Below are 7,988 nucleotides of genomic sequence, written 5' to 3' on the forward strand. Positions count from 1 at the left end.
GGTGCCAAAACTATGCTAAGGTAATTACAGAGATCAACAATTCAATTTTCACTAGTTAAAATGCTAATTCTTGATATCAAGAATGTACTTCTGACTAGTAAAAATATAATTTTTGTTATCAACAATTACATTATTACTAGTAAAAATATCAGTTCCTATTATCCAGAAATGAATTTTCACTAGTTAAAATACTAATTCTTGATATCTGTAAATGTATTTCAACATATTACAATTGGGATTTCTGATATCTGGAAATGGATTTCAGATATAATTAATTTGGAGTGTAATTAATGATATCTAAAAAGACTTTTTTACTAGTAACATTTACATTACAGATATCAGAAATTAACATTGTCACTAGTGAAAACTTAATATCTGATATCAAAAATTTGCATTTCTGCTAGTTGGAATTCAATTGTTGATATCAGAAATTGGCATTTCCACTAGTAGAAATTAAATTCTTGATATCAAAAATTATATTCTTTACTAGTAAGAAAAGAATTGTTGATATGTGAAATTGGACTTTCAACTAGTAAGAAACTAATTTTTTATATCAAAAATAGCTTTTTGAATAGGAGTGAATGATATTTCGGTGTGAAACGTTACTAGTGAAAATTCGATTACAGATATCAAGAATTATGGATTTTACTAGTTGAAATTCCATTTTTGATATCAAGAATGTGCATTTCTATGAGTGATGATGTCATTTTTTATATCAAGGATTCATGTTTTTTACTAGTGAAAATGTTGATATTGTTATCAACAACTGGCATTTCCACTAGTGAAAATTCCATTCTTGACATCAATAATTAGAATTTTAACTAGTGAAAACTGAATTGTTGATATAAACAATTCATATCCTGCAAATGAATAAAAGCTAAAGTGGCTTTTATAGTTCCACTCGTAACAATTATTGCCTTTATATCTAAAATGGCATTTTCAACTTGTGAAAATAGAATTACTGATATCTTAAAATCAATTTTAAATAGTAAAAATACTTTTAGAGATATCAAGAATCACAATTTTAACAGGTAACAAAGCTCACATTCCTATGGTAATAGATTTAATGAATATTTATGAGACATCTGGATTTCCCATGAATCCACTTTTGGTGCCAGTAGTAAATATGGAGGCAAGACCGTCCACGCGGGAAAAACGTTAGTTTTTTTTTCTCGTTAAGATTATGAAACAGAAAAACGAGAATTCAGCGAAAACATTTTTTTCATTGTTTACAAAGTTCATTTATGACTTGAATATTAGATTTGCACATGTGGGCGGCAATGAAACGGCCCTTTCATCTGATTGGCCAACCCACCCTGTCTTCTGAACTGCCTTAATCCTTTTAGCAAGAGTAACAGTTGGTACCGCTCTGCATATTTGGCTCAATTTTAATGAAATATTGTCCCTAACCACCACTCACTGTAAACTGCACATGCCATATGTAATAGAAACTTGTTGCTGGGCACAAAATTGGTGCTGTTGCGAGTTGTTGCATTTAATGACAACATGTATGAGATCGCAAGCCACATTATTATATGCTGACTGGGAGTTCAGTATAGCCTATTTAAGAACATTATATGATTTTGTAATACATGTGTATCCATGTCGTATTAATAAATATAACAAGACCTCTTATTCTGGCGAATGGGAAGGGAGAACAGAAAGAGCAGGTGTAAATTATATTCATTCCAACTAACATTTATAATACTATATTATAGTATGAAAACCTACATGAATATTGCAGTTTATGCCAGAATGGCTTTATGAACAACTTACACAAAAATAATTTCTGCTCATGTTTCACAAATAAGTGCCATGTGTCATGAACTCCGATTCCCATCAGTCACAGCAGCATCCAAATATGGCCACCTCGGACTCCATTTCCCATGCACCACCTCGAGCCCAATCACCAGAGTTCTAATCAGCCTCACCTGCACTTCATCACCACAGCTATCACTGCACCCTTTATAATAGACTCTGTCACGTTCACTCATGGCGAATAATACGCTCAATTCCTTGTGTCTAGACGTTACCAAGCCTTCATAGTTCTGCCTGATTCCTTGTTGATATACCTTGCCTGTTTTTAACCACGAGTTTGCTTCTAGCCTGATTATCCCTGTCTGCAATCGCCTGACCTCTGCCTGTAATCGCCTGACCTCTGCCTGTTTTGACTATTGTATTTGCCTGTCGCTTGTATCGTATTGTTGCCTAACCTTCATTAAAACTTCAAACTGCACTTGCATCCTACTCTCCTGGTGTACTTTCATGACACCATGTGGTCCCTGCAGACTTTGTTATTAAAAGTGAAAAGCATCTAAAATGCATTTTAAGAATTATTAGGTTTTGCCATCTTGAACCAAATTGTGGATTCATAATTGATCAATTCAACTGTCCCCGACACCTAATAGGCTGTCCGTGATGTCATTATTGGAAGTAATATCTGCCCACAATATTTCATTTTTTAAATTTAATAATACATTTACTAAAATTCCAACCAGGCTTAGGTGACTATGTCGGCAGCACACCTTGGCTGGGTTTCACAATAACATTGCAACTTAAGCTTTAAAGATCATCTTAACTAACGTCGCTCGTTATTTTAGGATGGAGTAATGCCTGTTTCCCAAACTAGCACGTAGATCATTTGTTATAAAGTAGAATATAAGTGCTTCATTACAGGTGCTGTCCATTCCAAATTGGTGCTGATCACTTTGGCCAATATATGTCCAGGACTTTATCTTCTCAATATGAAAATAATGTTGAAATACTGACAAATATGGAAGTTGTTTGTAAACTTGTCTGCCAAAATTTATTAACTATTACCAAAGTATCTTTAGCAAGTCAGTCCACTGTCGGCCATCTTTGGAACACTCTCGGGGAGACTATTTCCAGTCATGCCTACTTGAATGGAGAAAGACCAAAAACAAAAAAACAGTTGGTCAAGAGTATGATAAAAGAACATATTTCAAATCAGCAATAAAATGTGACAATACTGGAATCATAAATTGCGATTCTTTACCTCATATAACACTAAAAAACGCAATTTTCCTGGTTTGTATAGCTAATGCGCATGCACGTTCTAAAGTTCATTGACAGGTGATGTCTGTATCTAAAAGGTGATTGGCTCTTTTAACTGTAAGGCGGGACTTCCTTTCTATATCCATTGACAGCTGGGCACACAGCTCCTTGGTTGAGCGTTCCAGTTTCTTCCATTCATTTTAATAGAAGTGGCCCATCTCTGCTAAATAATCTTTGCTATTACAGAATTTAATTAAAGAAATAATGATGGTTTTAGTAAGACAGAGTTTCACATGTATTGATGCTCAGTCATAGAGCTTAAGCTGCAACGTTATCAGGAAACCCAGCCATAGCTGTTTCGTGCTTTTTCTGACATGAGAAACCAGTAACGAAAGAATTGCTCCTTGCGCTAAATGCCTCCCATATCTGCTGCTGTCTGCCCAGGAAAAAGGTCATCTTACCTGCTAGAAGCCTAAATCGAGGTGGAATGGGTGTTATAATAGTCCATAATAACATAAATAAATGTTCTATAATGCTAATATACTGTACATCGGTGTGTTACTGAATGATAGTAAGCGCAAAAAGTATAAGAACAAAAAGCACCCTTTCTGCCAAATTTACTTGCATTTAAACAAAATACAAACTATTTTAGTGAAAATTTGCTTTATTGCAGTGTTTGATTGACAGGTAAAATTTTCACCCTACACTGAAAAAAATATTTTAGCCTAGATTTACACATTTAAATTTCATAACATAATTTCATCAAATTGAAATGAGTAATCTTTTACAAAATTAAATAAATACGTTTAATTTAGTTAAAGATTACTCAATTCAATTTAATAAAATTTTGCTGTGAAATTGAAATGTGTAAATTATATATTATCTTATTTTTAAGATTTAGGCATTTCAGTTTCACATATAGCCTATAGAGGGGTCTGTGTACCTTTGGATAATTTGTTTTCTCATTTTTGTCTTCAAAACGAAATAACAATAAACCGTTCATTTATCACATTTCCTGTGCACAGACCTAATTGTAAATAGATTATTATTAATGATAATTAAATCAAGCCAATAATTGCAGGGGAAACATAAGGGGGAAACATAAATGTTCATTGTGAATAAGCCTTGCAGGACACCGTCATGGTATTGAGGAGTATAGAGGATTCAAAAGCTTAGGACAATGTTTTTTTTTTTTTTGAGGGTAGTGGCTCAGCCCTTATTGTGTAGTCCTCAGCCCTTATTCTTTATTTATTCTCTCCTCTGATTTATTTTTCTTCATTTATTCGTAGTTACAACTTTTGCTTCCTAGTCTTTATTCGACAAGTTTAATGTTCATTGTCGGGGTGCTGAGCCACGTGCAGTTCTTCACTTACTGCCTATCCGAGGCCCGCTCACCATTCCACTGAATTCAAGAAATAAAATGCAGCCAAATGCACCCTGTTCCTGATTTACTTAATATATGATTTCAGTGAAAAACACTATTCCCCATATGAATCAAAGTGAAAAGAGGTTGGCCATTCCCCTTAGCACTTACGGATAAACATGCCTGTTACATGTTAGTTAGACTGTGACTCTTCATAATAATAATAATAATAATTAATAATTTTCTTTATTTATCACACATTATACATTTGCACATATACGGTGAAATTCTTCTTTTTCACATATCCCAGCTAGGCTGGGGTCAGAGTGCAGGGTCAGCCATGATACGGCGCCCCTGGAGCAGATAGGGTTAAGGGCCTTGCTCAAGGGCCCAACAGTGGCATCTTGGCAGTGCTGGGGCTTGAACCCCCGACCTTCTGATCAGTAACCCAGAGCCTTAACCGCTGAGCTACCACTGCCCTAAACCTTGGACACAACCTTGGACACAAATTTATACACATATACAATTCCCCAATATAGACTATATCTCTCCAGTCTCAAGTTGACACATTACAATTAGTAACTTCTTTTGCATACAAAACGCAGACATTGACATTTCAAACAGTAACAATTCATCAGAACAATTCATTAAAACTCATTTAGAACACAATGGTTATGAATACTCATATCGGAGTCACTCAGGTGAGTCTCATTCACCTTCAGGGTTAGTGTCAGGAAAAGGAGGGAAATTGACTGGCATTGTCAAATTACAATGTCTTTGTAGCACCAGTGGAGCTGTGCTGAATTCTGTAAGTATGACTGTCTGGGTTCAGCCCAACAATGGTATAGATAGTATTCTCCCAGAGATCAGCAAGCTTTCGGTTTACACGTGCTCCCTTGTTGGCAAGCAAAACTCTATCACCAACATCAACTGGTCCTCCTTGGACTCTCCTGTTGTACAGGTCAATATGTCTCTTAAGCTGTTTCGTTGCAGATACCTGCACGATGCACATTATTTCTTTCATATCTCTACGAAGAGCCTGGACATATTTGTCATAGTCCATAACATCAGGATTGTCCAAGACATTGCCAAAGGTCAGATCGATGGGCAGCCTCAGAATCCTTCCAAACATTAACAGGAAGGAGGAACACCCCAACACTGACCCCCCTCACCATTCTAAACAGCACTGTGGAAGCAGTGGCATACAGTTGTATGTGTAGGTCAGAAACTTCAGTGCTTGAGGCAAACTGTGCTTGGCTTTCGCTGGTAGAGCGTGTATCATATTCCCCAAAGTCCTGTTCATCCTTTCACAAGCTCCATTCCCCATCGGATGATATGGAGTTGTCCTGGATTTCTGGACTCCACTGTATAAGTGGAGTTCATCAGTCAGGGCACTCTCAAAATTTGCTCCTCTATCTGAGTGAATACGACCCGGAAAGCCATAAACACAGAAGCAGTTATGCCACAATTGATGTGCCACTGCTTTGGCAGACTGATTCAGACACAAGAAGGCAATGGCCATCTTCGTGAAGTAATCTGTCACAACAAGCACATCTAGAGACCTGTTGGCAGAATCCCCCGCAGACCAAAAGTCTATGCACACGAGTTCAAGGGGCTGTGTGGTAATGATGTTCTCCTACAGAGCTCAACCCTCGGGTTCTGGTGTCTTGCTGAACACGCACTGATGACAGCACCTCACATACTCCCTCACATCCTTCTCTAGGCCTTGCCAATAAAACCTCTGCCTGGTAAAATACAGAGTCCACTGTTGACCTTGGTGGCCTGCTTGATCATGGACATCCTTCAGTACCATGGCTTTCATAGATTCTGGGATGGCATATGGGTAGGTTTTCCTTCTATTCACAGTATTCTTTGAAACTCTATACAGTACACTGTTTTTCAACACCAGTCTTCCCCAGTGTTTCAGAAGATTCAGGGTAGCTTTCGGCTCATTTACTCACTCCCTCCTGTTCAGTTTCTGTCCACTTTCCACAAACCAAATCACTCTACTCAATATGTTGTCTCCCTGTTGTTTCTTCAGTAACTCATCATGAGGCATTACATCAACATCAGACGGTTCAGATGGCATCACCACTTGCAGAAGTTGAGGCAGCTACATAGCATAGCAAGGTCATGTTATCACACATCTGCCTGCGTGAGCACAACACGGTTTCCACTTCCTGCTGTGACAGAGTACCAGGTAAAGAAACTTTAGTTGTATGACATCCAACGGCCACTCCCTCAGCGTCAGAAGAACTGTCAAAAGCGTGAGTAGACCAACGAAATACATCTTGAACACAGTCCGTTTGCACAGCTGCAGCTTCTCCAGCAACTTATCATAGGGGACTCTTGTCATTCGGTGGAGCACGCTAGGGTAGAAAAAGGGCTCACAGCTCAGGGCATCAGCAACAAAATGTTTTGGACCTGGAATGTACTTAATGTCACTTAACTGGTATGGTGCCAGTTTAGCAACACTTCTGTGCTCACAAGCATCCAATTTTGCTTTGGACAGAATATACATTAATGTACATTAATATATTATTGTCCGTCCATACAGTAAATTTCAGACCCCTGAGCCAGTGATGGAACTGGTCACAAATAGTCCATTTCATGGCAAAAAACGTTAAAATATGCACAGGATACCTCAATTGGGCATAGGTAAGTGACTTGCTTGCGAAAGCAATTGGTCTAGCCGTTGTTCCACCACTAGAAACCTGGGACAAAACAGCACCAAGCCCATTACTGGACACGTCCACCAAAAGTAGAAATGGCTCATTGAAATTTGGATGAGCCAAAAGGACTTGATCAAGCAAGGCTTGCTTCAGTTTGTTTAAATGCTTGACTGCACTCTTCAGTCCAATCCGAAGCAGACATCTCTCTCTGATGTACATGGCGCTTCTTGCCTTAACCACGTGGAGCTTTGCTTCCCATAGTCAGATTGAACAAAGGTTTGGCAATGGATGAACAGTCTTCAACAAACTGTTGGTAAAACACTACCATGCCCAGAAAAGACCGTATCTTCTTCTGACATGGAACATCAGTACCATCTACCATAAGATCATCCTCGATGACAGCATTAATGGCTCTGACTTTTTCTGGGTCCGTAGCAATACCATCAGCGCTGATGATGTGTCCCAAAAAACTTTACAGATCTCTGCAGAAAATGGCATTTCTTTGGGGGAAGGCTCTAGATGCTTAAACATAATTTCCAAGCACTCCAATGCCAGCTCTTCTGTGGGTGAAAACACCAAGACATCATCTAAGTAACATAGTAGGCAGATACAGTTTTGATCCCCAAATATTGCCAACATTATCCGCATGAAGGTGGCCGGACTGTTACACAGGCCCTGCGGTAAACAATTATATTCATATAATCCAAATGTCAATATAAAAGCTGTGTACTTCCGGTCATCTTCATGCACCTCTACATTATAGTTACCAGAAGTGAGGTCCATGGTCGAGAAGTAGGCATTTACACCCAATGCAGCAAGAGCATTCGCCTGATGGGGAAGGGGGTGCATATCTTTGATGGTACGAGCATTAAACCAACGAAAATCTGTGCATATTCTCAAATCCCCTAACTTCTTCCAAACTAGAATAAGAGGTGATA

This window comes from Myxocyprinus asiaticus, chromosome 40 (assembly GCF_019703515.2).
Source record: "Myxocyprinus asiaticus isolate MX2 ecotype Aquarium Trade chromosome 40, UBuf_Myxa_2, whole genome shotgun sequence".
Classification (NCBI taxonomy): Eukaryota; Metazoa; Chordata; class Actinopteri; order Cypriniformes; family Catostomidae; genus Myxocyprinus; species Myxocyprinus asiaticus.